Source organism: Rhinolophus hipposideros (assembly GCF_964194185.1).
Source record: "Rhinolophus hipposideros genome assembly, chromosome: 15".
Lineage (NCBI taxonomy): Eukaryota > Metazoa > Chordata > Mammalia > Chiroptera > Rhinolophidae > Rhinolophus > Rhinolophus hipposideros.
In genome coordinates, this window is record NC_138061.1 from 66,002,577 (window position 1) to 66,020,221 (window position 17,645).

The window sequence follows — 17,645 nt, forward strand, 5'->3', positions numbered from 1 at the left end:
CTCCGACTTCAGCCTTTTTCTCTCTCTCACACTGTAGTGTTATGTTTTCTCTGCACTATTCCAGCTTCTCACACAATGGGGGGGATTCCCTGGAAGGTGGGCTTCTCCTCTGTGATCAGTTCACCTAGGTCATAGGGTGCTGCCTCCGTGGTTGGGTGTGGAGAGCCTTTGAAGTTCCAAAGCTCTTCTTGCACCAGATTCAGAGCCCGTGTGTTTCAGCAGTTCTGTTTACTCCTGCAGGGAGCAGCCCAGATAGGTGGGTATGGATGGGTGGGTTGTGAGAGGTGGCCCCGAGCAATGGCGGCGACCACCACCACAGCCAGTGTTGCTTCCACAGCTCCCTCCCCTTTGACGGAACTAGTTGGGCTGCAGTCCACAGTTCTCAGAACAGCCAATATTCTGTTCTTTTGATCTGACAGTGCTACTGTTCCGCTTCTAGCACCGGCCAGGTGGGGTGGGGCGAGCTCTAGGAGAGTAGGGAGGGGGCGGCTGGTCTCAGTGCCTAAGGCTTCCATTCTCTGCTTGGCAGTGAGGGCTTAAAGCACCATTTTCAGCCTTCTTCCCTCAGTCTTTTCTCCGAGGTCTCTGCCGTGAGTGTGGGTTCAGCCGTGTTATATGCTGTCCCCTCAGCCATGTGGGCCATAAGCGGAGCCCTAGCAGTCCGAGTTCTTCTCTCTCTCACAGCTGTGGTAGTTCCGGGATGCAACGAGCTCGGAGCACTGAGCTAGGTCTGTGTCCTGCGTCCTGCGCCCTGCGCCCGTGCGGCTTTGTCTCCGCACTTCTCCTCCCCGGCTCTGTCTCCACACTTCTTCTCCCCTGCTCGAGGAATTTGCCCACCTTTAGGTAAATTCAGTAGTGAGACTCTTCGTCTTGCCTGTCTGCTGTGCAGGGAGTCCTTTGTGGGGTTATAGTTGTGCAATTTGTTGTAAATTCCAAGGGAGATTTCAAGAGGCTCACTTCATGCTGCCATTTTTATGACGTCTTCTCTGGAATATACTGTTTTTAACATGCTGTGCAAAACCCACAGACAAAGGACTTACTCACAAGTGTCTACCTTGTTTAGTATTTTTTCTTCTGTAAGTATTTGGAAAGGAGATTATCTTTCTAAACCTTTTTTTCAGTGAGTAGATAAAAGAAAAGAGAAAAAAGCAAATCCAAAATGTGGATTTAGTAAAAGAAATACAAATGCAGAGAGACATGGAAACCGAATCTAGAGGCAGCAGCGTGATCCTAGAGGCCTGGGCAGGGCTCTTAGCTGGAGCTGCTCTTCTGATCCCGAGTCCCAAGCTGTCACCAGGGAATCAGAGTGGGGGCAGGGGAAGCCCTGTGGCAGCACTGTTTTGCTGTGTAGGTAATCTCAGAGTGGGAAGTCACTGCTCTGGACCAGAGGCTCTCAGATTTGAGAGATTATTAGAATGGCCCAATGGCTTCTCAGGACACAGGTTTCCTGGCTACATCCCCAGACCTCTGGCTCTACAAAACCTAAGCAGGTAAATTTCTACCTGGCAACATGCTGCAGATCCAGGACTGCAGCATAAAGAGCCTGTGTTCAGGAACCCAGTCATTAAGCCTTATTAAAAGGTTTGGATGGTGCACAGATGGTAACTATGTACTGTCCTAGGGGCCATGGGAATCACGAGGCTTCAGGAGTGGAAGACATGCTCTGCCTCTGGAGTGTAACCTTGCCTGTTGGTCACCCCTCCTGCAGTGCAGGGATCTCCCTTTCTCCCAGGGGAATCCAGGACATTTCTTCCAGATATGATTATTGTGGAATCCTTAAATGGAGCTGAGTTCAGTCAGCCATACCTCTACTTGCTGTTCTTAGCATACCTGGTAGTAACAACTGAATTGTCCAGGTGATGTGAAGACCAGGGCAGTTAACACTTGGCTTCTCATTTAAATGTCTCTGCAGTGCCTCTTGATGGACTGCCAGTACTGTTCCCTGGTTTTCTCACCCATGCCAGCCCACCCCAGGCCTGTCTTCAGCCTGCTCACACTCCAGTATTTCAACTCCTCTCCTCTCCTGTTTTGTCCCCCAAGAGGGAAGACCCAGTGACACATTCCATTTCTAACTAGCCTTCCCCAGCAAAACAGGGCACCCTGGGCTGGGAGGAAGGGTCATGTGAAATTGGGCACCAGAGAGTATTTAAAATTTGAAACTGTTTCTGTCTCTGTGAGACCCTATAAAGTCCCTCCTTGTCCCTGAGCCCTAGTGACCTCCATTTGCCTTTGCAGCCAGATACTGAGTTGTGGCCCTTAGCACTGAAAGAAACTACCTGCCATGCCAAACCCACTAGCTCCTTGAAGCATCTTTTCTCTCAACTTGTGGGATGACAGGCTCTGTAGGGTTGGGTGGGGCTGACCACACACTTTCTCAAGGTGTGAAGGATGAATCTTCAGACCAGGTGATCCAGGCTTCTCTTTATGAAAGGTTAGAGCTCTGTCCAGGGGTGCTCCCTGACTTTGCATCTGGGGACTGCTCCCTCCCCGCGCCTTCTCAGGGGGAGGCAACCCTGTGTCCTGCCCTCACCTTTGGAAGGAGTCCCTTTATTAAACTCTTCTGAAATGACCTTTACTGTGCCATCTGTTTTCTGCTGGGACCCTAATTACTACACTCGCTTTCATATTGTCAGATTATATTTTCCCATGATGTCTACATTTCTAATAACAGGTCTGTGTTACAGGTATGATACAAGTAAACAGCAAAGACAAAGAAAAAGAAAGGCAGCACTGGGCACACTCACAGGCAGGGTGCTGCTCCTTGAGCTGGCTGCACCTGGCCCCAGGTTTGAGCCGCAGCAGGGACCCAGAGCTGAGCCAGCATCTGTGCACAGGGACACTCTGAGGCCATGGAGCTTAAGTCAGAGAGTTGTGACGATGCCGAAGGGATTTGCTGACAAGAACTCAATTCACACTGTGGGGTGAGAACTTTGTAACTTCAGTCTGCTTTAATTCCACAGTCTGCACCGTGCTTGGAGGTTACAAACCCAGGCTTTGACGATAGGCAGACCTGGGCTCTAGTGCAGGATTAGCCTGTGGGACCCCACACAAGGCACCTAAACCCTCCGAGCCCCACCCTTGTCATTGGTAGAATATTGCCTGTGGGGAGAACTCTGTGAGATGATATGTTTCAGATATTTAGAATAATTAGAACCCAGTAAGTGCTCACCACTGGAGACAATTCTCATTATAAGTGCCATTTCATATATAGAGCAATTAATGGGTACAGTAAGATGGGTGATAGTATAGCCGCTTCTAGTCTATTTTTCACAGGGCAAGTGTGGCAAGAGGGTACTTTTTGTCCCATTCCAGCCTGGCTCCTCTCATGATCTTCAGCTCCTCTGCTGTCCATCCTCTACTGTGTGGCCTAAACTGCCTGAGGCCTGATTTGCTCTGCTCTGTGGCGGCCAAGCCCTCTTGCCAAGATCTTTGTCACTGTTGGCAGAAAATCTGCAGCCTGGCCATCTACAATCATGCCGAGGTTTCTTCGTGCACAGAGATGTTACCACCTGATGTCTGAGGAGGAGCAGTCCCTCTGATGAGGTCCCCAGAGCTCCGGCTGCCAGGCCAGATGCTTGATGTGGAACAGGCGACTTGTTGGTCACCAGAGGGCTTAGTGTGGTGTTGGGGCCATTTTTAATGTTTGCTGATTAGGAAGAGTCTTTTCCTGAATGAAACTCAAGCTGAGTCCACCCACTGGGCCCCTACAAGGACACAGGAATAATTCCTCTGTAACAGCACCCTGTCCAGCTGTCCATCCAGCTACTCTGCTCACTATTACACGGCCCCACTCATGCTTTAGAGTCAGCACCATGCATTCCATGCCAACCATAAGGGGTTCATCAGCTGTGAAGTTGGGAAACATCAACCTGAAGCTGTATGTCCCTTGGCCAAAGCCCCTTCCTCATCAATTCCCACCCTCCACAGCAGGGTGGGAACACATGCTTGTAAGGGAGGCTTTTAGGACGTCACTCGAGGGACAGTGGTGCCCCGTACACCATGCCACACTGTGTTTCTGTCCACCCCAACAGCTTTCCCTTCTGCCTACCTACGGCCCGGGTCCCACGGAGGATTGAAGAAGCCACCTGTGCTGCCTCCATGTAACTCGGGCTCAGTTCATGGTCTCTATCACATGGTCCTTGCCCCAGCGACATGAAGCCTGTGGAACAGGGGGTTTTCTATGCGACCAGACACTCTACCAGGCGTCCAGCAGCCCCCACCAGCCAGTCTGAACATTCAAACATAACGTAGTTCACAGCCTTCTTGCCAAGTGAGATTCCCCAACAGCTTTTCTGTACATTTAGAATAAAACCCAAAGAGCTTTCCGGAGCCTACAGGCCCAAGGAGCTCGCTGTGGTCACCTGCCAGCGCTGGTTAAGCCACTTCCACCACCCCCTGCATCCCACCTCCCTGCTGCTGTGCCCTGCCCCTTGGCCAAGCACAGCTCTCTCCCTCCTCAGGACACTTGCCCCGACTGTTCCTCTGGCCTGGAGCTCTGTCCCCTGCATCTTCCCATGTTGTGCTCTGTTCACCCCCAATGTAAAGAAACATCCTCAGGGGGTCTGCCCTGGTCAGGCCAGGCCGACTCCTCCTCATCACCTCCTGCCTCTGTTCCTGTCCAACCGCCCCCACACCAATGGTCATTATCTGACAGTGTCTCATTCATTGTCTATCTGCGAACATAGGTGTCTGAGGACAGAGAACCTTGACTTTTTCCATCATGTCACCAGGGCCCTAGAAGAATGAGGGGGACATAGTGGATATTTAGTAAGTAAGTGAGGGTTGGACAGTGAATGGTTCCCCAGGTGTCTTTCCCACGTATAGATGCGGTATCCTAGCCCCAGGACAGAGGGGCCGGAGGCGCCTAGGCAGACACGCGGCTATGGAGCTGCTGCACGCAGGGCTAATGGAGGCGAGAAGCGCTTGGCATGACCTCCTGAAAAGTGCAGGCCCACGTGCCCCTGATGATGGAGACAGGAGATGCGCGAGGAGTGGGTCCAGAAGCCAAATTCAGGTGTGCGGAGCCCTGGGTGGGGGAGACATGGGCCCTGGGGGCTTGGGGGGCCAAGAGTATGCGGCTGGGCCTGTCATCAACTGACGGGAGCCTGGGCTTTGGAGCTCGGCGGCTTGCCGAGGCCACAGCTGGCCAGGCTCAGGGAGCAGAGCTGTATAAACAGGAAGTCCAGGGCCCAGACCCTGATGTGCTTTCATAACTGCTAAACCTCTGTAGGTCTCTTTCTCCCAAACAGTTTCTCTATTGGTTTGAAGCCACAGCTCTGGTGCAAGAAAACAAATGCTACACTTTTCTCATTCCTGACTCAATCACCACGCAAGAGAGAAGGGGGGGAGAGGGGGAGGGGCGTCCACTTCTGTGGACTGTCTGTTTGTAAAATATGCAAGTCAGAAATGCCCTCCTTCCAAAAATGTGTCTCATAAGAAATCCTGTTTTCTGAAGGTGGGGAGTAGGGATGGGGAGGGCAGCCAGGTCCCTCATCCACTGGGAACCAACATCAGGGGTGGAATTTCTGCCATGCTAAGGCTGGTCATGCTTGGATTACGTGGGTCCTAGTGACTCTGTTCTCCAAGCAAGAAAGGCAGTGTTGAAGGGTGGAAAGAAACACGTCCTGGAGGTGAGACCACACAGCTGGTAGCTAGCTGCACGACCTTCAGGAAGTCCTTCAGCATTTTGAACCTCAGTTTCTCCATCTGTAAACTGGGGAGAATGAAAGTATTGACTTCTTAAGGCCATTGTCAAAGCTCAGGAGGAACAAGGCAAGGACAAGTATCTGTACACAGAACATCCTGTGCCCCCAGGGAAGTCAGACCGTAAAGTTGCCTGTAGGTGACAGACATCTACCGTATGCGGCACACCGGAGCAGGTCTCATGCTAGTGGACCCAAGGAAACCTGTGTGCTCCCTGCATAGAAGGGCGGACTGATTGACCTCCCAGCTGTGCTAAGTGCCCAGCCCAGAGCAGATAAGTCTCCCAGGTTTTCAAGACTCATCTGTGGAACTTCATAAACGAGGCATTTGCTACATGCTGGGCCAAGATGAGTAACAACAGCCGCAGATTACTAACTGCTTGCTTTACACATCTGTCTCCTTTAAGTGCACCTGCCCTGCCCATCCTATATTGTGCGTGTTTTCTCATTTGCCAGAGGGCGGTTCATTGAGGCTGAGTCAAGTCCAGAGGTCATTCAGTCAGCAGGTGGCAGAGCCCCCTAGCATCTGATGATTGCCAAGCCTTGGCTCATAACCACCAGGCGAAACTGCCGCGGAAGAAGAATAAGACACGTCCTTGACTTGGAGGACCTTGGGAAGAAAATAGATTGAAAATGAGCAAGACGTTGAGCGATGAGTGTGGTGGGGGTGGATGGGAGTGCAGCCCAGCACAACCACCCACAGGGTGCAGCAACCTCACAGGGCGGGGGCCTTTGGTCCTTGGGGGAGGGAGGTGCAAGGAGCAAGAGAGGGGAAACCTGGCACTTTAGGGAGAAACAGTGGCAGATGAAGCTGGCGCAGGAAAACAGGCCCACCTATGCTCTGAAGGGTCACCTTTTTCCTGGCCTTAGGGACTGCTCTGATGAGCCGCATCAGTGCCACACACTTTTAATCAGTACACCCAAGACCCCTTCGGCATCTCCACTTGGATCATGGTAACAGGCAAAGCCAATAACGCTTCCCTGGCACAGACATGTGCTAGCACCTGTCTCCGCACTTTATAGAGAGTAAGTAGCTCCGTTAATTCTCCCAACAACCACAGAAAAGAGGTACTATCATTAGCCCTTTTCACATATAAGGAAAGGAAGTTGTAACGGTTGGTTTTATGTGCTAATTGGGCTAGACCATGTTGACCCGCTGTTTGACCAAAGGCTAATCATGATGTTTCTCTGAAGCTATTTTTTTTGGATATGATTACAACTTAAATCAGTAGACTTAGTGGAACAAGTTATCCTCCATAGTGTGGGTGAATCTCATCTAATCAGTAGAAGGACTTAAGATAAAAAAGTGAGGTTTTGGAAGAGAAAGACATTCTGCCTCTAGGCTGCCTTAGAACTCAAGACTGCAACCTCAACTCCTGCAGGAATGCCCCCTGCTGGCCTGCCCCACAGATTTTTGGATTTGCCAGCCCCTGCAAGCATGTGAGCCAATTTTTTAAATTAAGTATCTATTTCTCTGTCTGTCTAATTCTCTCTCTCTCTGTATATGTACGTGCATATGTAAGCTATACATGTACATATGTGTGTATATATCTCCTATCAGCTCCGTTTCTCTGGGGAGCCCTAATACAGAAGCACAGAGAAGAACTTCGTACACTTGCGCAAAGTCACACCGCTGAAGTGTTGAACTACCATCTGAATCCAGGCAGTATGGCTTCAAGCCATCGTGAACTCATCACCATCCTTCCTCCCACACTCAGATGTCCCTCAAGCTGCTCACACTGAGCATGTCCAAGTTGCATCTCCTCTGCCCAAACCTGGTCTTCCTTGGCTTCTGACCCAGCAAGGGCCACTAGCCAGTCAGTCTCAGTCCGGAAGCAAGTGTCACCCAGTCCTGTCAGTTCAGCCCCACACGTAGCCCCCACATTCCTTCTCTCTCCTTGTGCACGTGGCTGCTCGGGCCCTCGCCGCCTCCAAGTTGGAGATTTGCTCTTAAGTGAAGTCCATCGAGTCCTCCGGTGCAAGCAGTACGAGGGCGAGCGCTGCCTGTGAGGGATGGACACACGGGTGTGCGTGCGCTGCCTGTGAGGGCTGGACACACGGGTGTGCGTGCGCTGCCTGTGAGGGCTGGACACACAGGTGTGCGTGCGCTGCCTGTGAGGGCTGGACACACGGGTGTGAGTGAGCTGCCTGTGAGGGCTGGACACACGGGTGTGCGTGCGCTGCCTGTGAGGGCTGGACACACGGGTGTGTGTGCGCTGCCTGTGTGTGAGGGCTGGACACACGGGTGTGCGTGCGCTGGCCTGTGAGGGCTGGACACACGGGTATGCAGAACTTCCGGAAGGACTGGGTCCAGTGCTCTTTCCCCATCTCTCTGCTCCGTTCTCCTCACAGAGCACCTCCCTGGCCTACCACAGTGTGACCTCCTACACTGCATCTTGACACCCGAGTGAGCATAATTTCAGGCAAGGGTCTCATGGGCCGGCTTGGGTCTCTTGCCCACCACTGGACAGATACTGTGCCAGATGATAGGGACACTACGGCCAGGAGACTAGAGTCATATGCTCAACCCTGAATGGTGGGAGTGGTTGGTATGTGCAATGACAATGTCCTAAAGACCACATGAACAAGGAAGGGACATTGGCCAGAGGAAAAGTGGGGGTTCTGTTAGCAAAAATGAGAGTGGGCCAGCCAAACCAACATATTTCTCCTCTTTTCAGCTGAACTTCTCGGGAATCACATCTTGGGGGAAGGTTAGATGCCTTTCCTAGGTCCCTGGGTTTCTCTGGGTCAGTCTTTCCATAGCACTTAGCTAAGGCATTGTGCGTATTGTCTGCTTCTCTAGACTAAGCTCCTTCGGGGCAGGACTGATGACTCTCATCTCAGCATCCTCAGGACCATGGTTCAGTAATTTTTATTATTATTATTGTTTTTAAGTAGAATGAACCCTGACAATTCTCTGAGCAAGGGGTTAGCATGATCCAATTTGTGCTTGAAAGCCAGAAGGTGGAGGGAATGCAATCGAGGTAGAAGACAAATTGACAAATTCGGAGGCTAGAAGTGACCACAGCATAAGAGATACTAGGAGGGTGGAGATAAGTAAATTAATGATGTTGCAGTATGTTAGTGGAACAGCCAATAGGCAAGCTCAGCTGAGCTCTTGGACCTCCACTGACCAGAAAGTCATTACAATGTATCACTGTGTCTCTACCTGTCTTGGTCTAAATCTGCACCTCCCTCCCCCAGGAAAGTAATCACCTCTTGGCATTTTGGACTCATTGAGAGGTCGGTAGTTGGATCATCTACCATAGAAATTGTCTAAAATGTCCAAGTGTGTAGGCTGAGGCAGGTGGTCTCAGTAACTCTGACACATAGGGAGGAGGGTCGTTTTGCTAAGCACTGTACTCTGTGGACATGGTAATAGATCAATTGGTGTAGCACAACTTGTAATAAAAACAGTGGCCTCTGCCCACTGACCCACTCCTAAGGCAGCCTCTTCCTGTCATTGCTGTTTCTGCTTCTTTGAGTATGTTTATTCCTTGTTTAATATATACAAGGTCTATTGGTCCCCAGGATTTATCTCACTCCACTAACATTTCCCACTTCTGCCAGTGTTAGGTTAGGTTAAGTTGCTAATTTTAATTCTTACATTATATTTGTAGATTAGAGAACAAACAAACAAAAAACACATATTATACTTGGGTTCCTTATTCAATCTTTACTCATGGTCTCAACTCATCGCTCTGTAAGAAAATATTCACATCCTCTTCCTTCTCGTCTGTCAGCTACAGTTTTGCACTGACATTTTACAAGGCTCTAAGTTGTTACCTGTGCTTTGCCACAGGTTGATTCTAAAATTGAGCAATAATAGAGTGCATTTAAATTATTATGATAATGTCAACATTTTCACTACCAGGCCAGATTGTGGGTGAGGATTATATTTGTTTCCCTCCATGTTCAAATTCACTCAGATGAGAATCAAGTGCATATATTTTTTGTTCTTAAATAGTATCACTTAGTTATACTCACATACTTATCATGCCATATTTTGGTTTGCTTTCATTTTGGAATGATGCTTTTTGTATAGGGTTTCCTTCCCTTGGAGTTGCTAATTTAGTTTGTTTATTTGATTGGTTGTTGATGAAGACAGATTCATGTGTCTCTATCATGACCTCACATTTTCCCATTCTCTCTTTATGCTATCTATTACTTGAAAACAGTTATTTTTCCCTTTCTAATGGTCTGATATCTCTTTCTAATGGTCTTCCTGCTATGATTTGAGATAGCTGATCTTAAGGCCTTCTAGATAGTTTTCATATTAGAATTTTCTTCTGCATTCATCTATTGTTTTATAAATCCCTGTTGTTTGTCTTGGCTTTCTTGTTTGTTTTACTGGAGTACATCCTCACACAGCTTCCTAAAAAAGGAATCCATGAAAAATAAGCGTTTTGAGTCTTGTTAGGAAGCAACTTTATTCTAACCACGAATTTAACTGATATTTTGACTGGGTGTAAAGGAGGTATTTGCTGGCAGTATGAATATCATTCATTTGTAGGTTGGTTTTCTTTGTTCATCTCTGGAATCTTTAAAGCTTATTTTTGTTTCCTCATAATTCTGATTTGACCAGGCAGGATGTGTCTAAATATGACTTTTTTATCATTCAGTGGACCGACTCCTGATGGACTTTTGCAGTACAAAGACCCTGGATCTATTTCAGCTTTGGGAAAATTTCTTTTTTCTTTTTTAATTTTATTCCCTCTGTTGTTCATTGCCCTCTCTTTCTGATAATTTGATAATTAAACTTCTGTCTTGATGCTCAATATTCTTTGTTTTTCCTCTCACATTTTTATTCTCTTTGCTATAGAAGTTTATATTCTGAGAGATTTTCTTAGGTCTTCGGTCCTATTTTTTAGGTCTTCATTGTTCTCCTACCCTCCTATTTTAGTGATTATGTTTTTAATATTTAAAAGTTATTACTTATTATCTGAATGTGTTTACACATTATTTTTACTTTTTTGTGTGTGGATGCAATATCTCTGACTCTATTAACTGAAGATGATTTTTGTTCTTTTTTAAAGTCTTTTTCCAAAATATTCTGTTTCCTGCAGGATTCAGTTTTGTATTTTTGTTGTTGTTTGTTGTTTCTGGGTTTCCTCAACCATGCGGCTATTTCTCTTTACCTGTGCTTTGATCCCTGGATACATGGACTAAGTGTTTATGCCCGCCTCTCCCCTACCCCAATTCATATATTGAAACTCTAGCTCCCAATGTGACTGTTTTTGGAAATAAGATATATAGGAAGTAATTAAGATTAAATAAAGTCATAAGGGTGGGTTCCTGACCCAACATGATTAGTGTCCTTACAAGAAGAGTAACCAGAAACTCACTGTCACCATGTGTGCACCAAAGCCACTTCAGGACACAATGAGAAGGTGGCTGTACGCAACCCAAGAAGAGAGCTCTATGCAGACATGAGCATTGCTGGAACTCACTCTAGGATTTCCCAGCTTCCAGAACTGTGAGAAAATAAATTTCTGTTGTGTCAGCCAACCAGTCTGTGTGTTTTGTTATAGCTGCCCTAGTAGATTGAGACCCATTCATTCATTTCACAGAGAGTACCTGAGTTCTGGGCACTGAGGATACAGCAGGGAACAAAGCCGACAAAAGCCAGGCAGGCATTATGAAATGTGCATTCAAGCAGAGAGGGCAGAGAGGAAATAACGTAGAGTGTAATGTCAGGAAGGGATAAATGTTTTGACGAAAAATAATGCTAAGTACCAAATGGAAGCTCGAAGGTGAACGCTCAATTCTCCATGCTGTAACCAAAGTCCTTCCTGGGTTTCTGAGAGTCATGGAGCACTTTGTCACCTTAATCATTGACTGGGAGAATGCATAGCCCAGACGAGGTGCCCTGGCTTGAGAGGAGCAGAGAGGACTGACAGTGAGGCTGAGCATGCTCAGCCCCGGCTTAGACGACTGTGAGCACTGCAGGCTGAGCCGCAAGGCTGACTCATTCTGGGTGTCTGGTCTGCCCTGTTAAGGGGAGGAGTCAGACTAGAATTCTCACAAGTAAAGGAAACGGATGCTTTTTCTATCCTGACCTGCTAAGTTGATTCATATCTGCTATTTACACCTGCTTCTCTCCTTAAGGAGAGTTGCCAAACCAAACCTTCTCTTTCCATAGGCCTCTCAAGAAAGCTGATTACACTTGCCATGGATCAGGCAAATAGCCCAGAACCTTCTTCCTGGGGTGAGCTGAGGGCTGGCATTCACCCGGCAGCATTGCAGAGGCTCTCAGATAAGGCATCTGGGTGGTGGGGGTTTGGCCAGCTATCCAAGCTTCCCGAAGAAACCACAGACCTGTCCTTCACTCAGGCTCAGAAGCCTCGGGGCTTGTGTCCCAGATCTGTGACCTTCTCTTCCTCCAACAGAGCTCAGTTCCCAGGGCACAGGGCTCTCTGGTGCCCAGGTGATGTCCCAGACCCTAGCAGCACCTCTGAAGCCCTTGGGGAGCACAACAGTGATGTGTAAGCTACAATTTCATGGCTGACTCAGCATCGCACAGAAAGACTCAGAGGTTTGCTGCGGCCAGAGGTTCTTCAGAGGGGGATTAGAAGGAGCCCCAGTGAACGAGGCCGTGGTGTTGGTCTCGTCATCCCTGGGACTGCACAGTGGGTGTAGAAGCTCTGCTCTAAGACAACCGCCTCCCAGAGCATGGGCTTTCCTTGGGGGTCTCTGTGACACTCACACACTCTGCCCAAATCTCCGACTGCTGCAGGCCTTTCTGGAGTCTTCCATATCTGGACCACTAAGGGCCCTTGGTCTTTGGCTCTGCCCAACGTCCTGGGGACCCATGACAAGGTCCTTGAACATCTGCAAAGAACGTGGCTGCTTTCCATCTCCCAGTATCTGCTCCCCCTTCCCAATAGCACAGAGACTATGTTTTGCAGAATCATCTGTCCCCCTCTCTGACCCCGCCCATCGGCTCACTGGGGAGTGGGTGGCTAGGAATTTAGGGCCTGCTTCCCAAGCTGGGCTGAGGGTGGCCCCGCAGAAGATGTGACCCTCAAATGCAGGGAGGCAAGCACAGAAAACATAGCAGGATGGTAGTCCTCCTGGTGCTATTGTCTGAAAGGGAGAGCCGGGGAGACTTCTGAACCCCAAGGCAACCCTGGCCCTTGTTCTGCGTTTTTTTTTTATTTTTTATTATGAGTCTGATTCTCCATTGTTCTTTCCATCTGGAGCCCCTTTATAAATGTCCCTGTAGCCTGAGTGGGGTGAGGAGGTGCTAACAACAGAGGACCTTCATTTCTGGGTGGTATCTGAACCCTATATGACTCCCACTATGGATGCTAACAGAAACTTCTAAGCCTGCCAGTGTATAGGCCCACTTAAATATACACATGCATTTTGTTTAAAAATTAAGAAAAACATTAATTAAAATAGTTAAGAAAATTACTTTGGTGGCTGCCAAGCAGGGAAAGGTGTGTGGGTCCTGGCGGGATGGGTTTAGAGCTCCTGAGACTGAGGGTGTTTGCAAAGGAAACCCACCCCGTAGGCCCTGCTCAGTCCAGTGCACCAACCAACTACAGGCTGGGGCTGTGGGGACACAGGATAATTAGCCATCCCCGCAGGGCAATTAGCACTGTAGCTGGGGAAGAATATAAAGGGGTTTAGCCCCATCTTTGACGGTTCTCTCCAGCCTTCTTCTCTTCCCTACTCTCTCTCTCTCTTTCTCTCTCTCTCTCTTGCAGAGCTCTTCCATTCCTACCTTTCCATGTAAATCACTCCCAAATCTCCACTCTGGCCCCATTTTACTTCTCAAATTCAGTCTCATATTTTCTATTGCCGCCTCCAGCTAGATGCCCAACTGGCACTTCAAACTTAATGAAATCTGGCGTTTGAAAGTCACGTGATGTGCAAGGATAGGGGTGAATCCAATAAAAATAAGAAATAGGAGGAACACTGCTCTCTGTCGTACCCCTGTGTCTCCACACGTCACTGGGTACTTTGCATGCAGTAGGTGTACAGCAACTGCTGACTGAGGGAATGAACTGATGACGGACACCACCATCCACCCAGCTGGAATTCACTCATCTGTGGAAGTGGGAAAGTCCCATCCCTCCTTTCTCCCTGGTTTTTCTCTCCCACCCTCACTCAGGTTCTCACCGTCTGTGAACTACACTGTATAGTAGGATATGTATTTGTTGCTCCCCCATTCAGGTTTTGCCCATTCCAAACCACTTCACTGTTTAAATCATTCCCAAGCCAACATTTGATATTATTTTACATATAAACACAGGTCCTACTATGTTCCTGGCCCTGTGCAGAACTTCTCACATACACCAGCTCGCTGCTACCTCCCCCCATGCACCCCCAGTCCCATCTCCCACAGCCTCCAGCACAGAGCGCGGAGCAAACGTTGACTCACTAGCTGACCACTGCATTGTTCTCCCAGGCTCTCACCCAAATGTTAGTAACTCTCCCCAAAGCTGGACAGCACACTAATAGGTCCTTCAATCTGATATTCCAGGACTTTCCCAGCCATGCCCAGCCTTCTTTCAAGGCAGATCGCCCCTGAGCTGCCAACTTAGCCCCTCAGAGCTCCTTTCCCCATGCTCACCTCGGTGCTTCCTCCTGCCTAAAGAGTCATTTTTCAGATATGTCCGAATCCTACCCATTGTTGAGGGACAAGGTCATATAATACTGGATAGCTTTTTTTGAAAATATTACCATGTGACTTGACTGTGTACCCAGTATTTCTCACTCTTGGAGAAGTACTTCTAGGGGCACCACTGTGCCTCTCCCAGATCTGGGGCAGAGAGCAGCACCTGTCCTGCCTGATCAAACAGGAGGCCTCCCAGCTATTCCTGCTGCCTTCTCGGCAGCATCAGATGGATGACAAATGGGAAGTTAATCCTTGGAGCCTGCCATTCACCTTCCTTAAAGAAAGGTTGTTTCCGGGAGGATACCTCCATCTCACTGGCCTATGCCCAAGGGAAATCTTAAAGCAAATCCTGTGTTCTGTCAGGTTCCAGTTGGCCCTATGCTAAAAAGTCACTTTTTAGGCGGAACAAGTGGTTGCAATGAGCCCGACTATAAGAACAGATTGATTCATTTTTAAAAGTGTAGGACATGCATTTTTTTTTAACTACTGAGAGTGACCTGTCCAGTCCCCCCAAAAAAGCCTTGGAATTATTTGCCAAAAGAGCCCTAGGGACAACTTAACAACTGTGCGGGAAATCCATGGGAATCTGTGTTAGTTTGGTGCTTCCAAACCCCACCTTTGAAAAATGTACAGAAAGTTAAATGTAAAGACAAGTTATATCCCAACACTCTGCTAGTAACTGAGAAATTCAACATGGTAGGTCTGGTAGGGAAGCTAGATCTGGGCAGCTTCAAAGCCAGGGTTCTTGTGGCATTGGCATCTGCAGAGGCACTCTAACTATGCACACACGCGCTCAGGGCCATCCTGTCCTCTGCCACTGGGACTCTCTACGCTTTCACACCTACCGTCTCCAGAAATGGAAGTGACAGGGCTGGGCCCCAAGCACTGCAGAGGAGAACCGTGCATGTGTTCTGAGGACTTCAGCTGGTCACATGCCCTAAAGTCTCAGTAACCTTAGAGGCAGCCCTGAGATGCATGGTTGCATGGGTGCTTCTAAGTTCTCACCAGCCTTTTCCTCTCCAGTAGGGTTGGGGAAGCATGTTCTATCCCAGAGACTTCCTCTTTGGACTTTTATTTTGGTAAATTTTGTCTGTTTCTCTGGGTTAGTCAAGTGAATTTTGGATCCTACCAGTTTCATGCACTCAGGTTTGATTAGAGGGTATACCGTTGGCAAACATCTCAAATGCTTTCAGCTTCTCAGGGTTCTTCCTCTCTTAATAAATGGCTCCAAGAGCTGAGTTGGACTAGAATGCAGGGATCTGAGATCCCCCCAGGAAAAGGTGGATTCAGGGTTCCCCTCCTTCTAATCCATTTTGTAGCTGTCCTTGCCTCTCTCTGCTGAATCATGACTCGTTTATGCCCAATGTGGAAAGAAGGATCACTTTACCTACTGCGTTCTGTTTTTTAATCCCATCAATGTTTTCACATATGAGAGATGTGTCAAGGTTCCCATGACAGTTTTCCAAACATTCTTTCCCAGAAAAGTTTAAAGAGAAGGGCCTGGAGGAACCTAGAGCCCTTCTGCAGCCGGAGGCTGAGAGCCAGGTTTTCCATCCCTGTCCTCCCTTCCCTTCAGCAAAAATGGGCCTGGCTCTGTCCACCAGCCTGGGCAGTGGAGACTGGGAAATGAATAGCCTGGTCTGTTCTCTTTCCTTTCTAAAGAAATGTGTTCCCTCCAAAGCAACCTTATTATCGGTGGTGTCCCCGTGTCATTATAGCTGGCTCCAGGCCAGCTCAGGGCTAACCCTGAAATTCATAAGAGAGCCCCTGTAGATGGAAAGAATCTCTCACTAACTCCTGAAATTGTGACAGTAGTTTCTTTTTGTTGGTAGAGTAACCCCCAATGAATCCTCAGCTAAATTATTTATCAAATAAAAATCCCATAGCCTATACATAATTGGATTTTTTTAAAGGTTTACACTACTCCATCCCATAGACCTGGTTTGTGGAAAGTTCAGTGGCACTTAATAAGATAAATGAGGGGGAACTGGGAAGTTAGTCTTTATAATTGGGACTTCTTGGGGTATTCAGAGAAGGCCAGATTTCTGGGGAAGAAAAACAAAGAAAGAGAAGACAGGAAGATGTGAGAAGTCTTATGATTTGGTTTAATAAGGACTGTTTTGGGAGCGGTGGCTTTCAGCCATACCCACAAAATCCTCCCTCACCTGCATCTCAGGACTACCTCAGAATTTTTCTCCTAAAGACTTTAGTACTCCAGTTGTGTTTCACTATCTATCAAACTGTCCCGAAATGCAGTGACATAAAACCACCATCTTTCCACTGTGATGACAGGATCTGTGGGTCATGAGTTTGAATAGGGCAGAGGGCTGGCTTGCCTCCCCTTCACAAGATCCAGGATCGTAGCTGGAAAGACTTGAATGGACAGAGTGATGCTAACAGCTGAACTGGACTGGAACCATCGGGAGGTGCTTTCACTCAGTGTCCGGCATATGGGCTGAGCAGCTGGCAGGCTAGGCTCCGCTGTGACTGACCACAGCACCTCCTCCTTGCCTTTTCATGGGAGTTAGATGGCTTACAGCATGGTGCTGGACTCTAAGAGAGAAGTCCTATGATGGTCATTTTTAAGTGTCAACTTGACTAGGCTATGATATATAAATATTTGGTCAAACGCTAGTCTAGATGTCAACGTGAAAGGCATTTTTTAACATGAGATTGACATTTAAATCAGTAAACTTTAAATAAATCAGATGAGCCTCCATAATGTGGGTGAGAATTGTCCAATCAGTTGAAGACCTTAAGAGAAAAAAGGCTAACCTCCCCTAAAGAAGAGGGAATTGTGCCTCCAGACTGCCCTGGAACTGAAGACTTCAGCATCAGCTTTTATCTTCGCCAGACTGCCAGTACACCCTGAATAGTTGGGACCTGCCAGCCTCCACAATCATGTGAGCCAATTCCTTAAAATACATCTTTGTCTCTGCCCCTCTCTGCTTCTCTCTGTCTCTGTCTCTGTGTCTGATATACCTCTATATGTCTATATATCTATAGCTATCTCTATCTCTGTCTTTATCTCTATCTCTATATCTGTATACACACACACACACACACACACACACACACCTTATTAGTTCTGTTTCTCTAGTGAACCTCAACACATATGTGCACAAGAGAGACAATCTTGACACAGCTTATTGGAAGAGACGAAGGCTGAAGTGTCCAGGCCTCCTTTGGCTGAGCCCAGGAAGCCACAGAGCATCACTTCCCTATGCTCTATTGGTTGAACCCATATGTAGGGAGAGGGGATGTAGCCCCTGACAGAAACAGCATGGAGGAATATGGGCCCATGTCTTATAACCTGC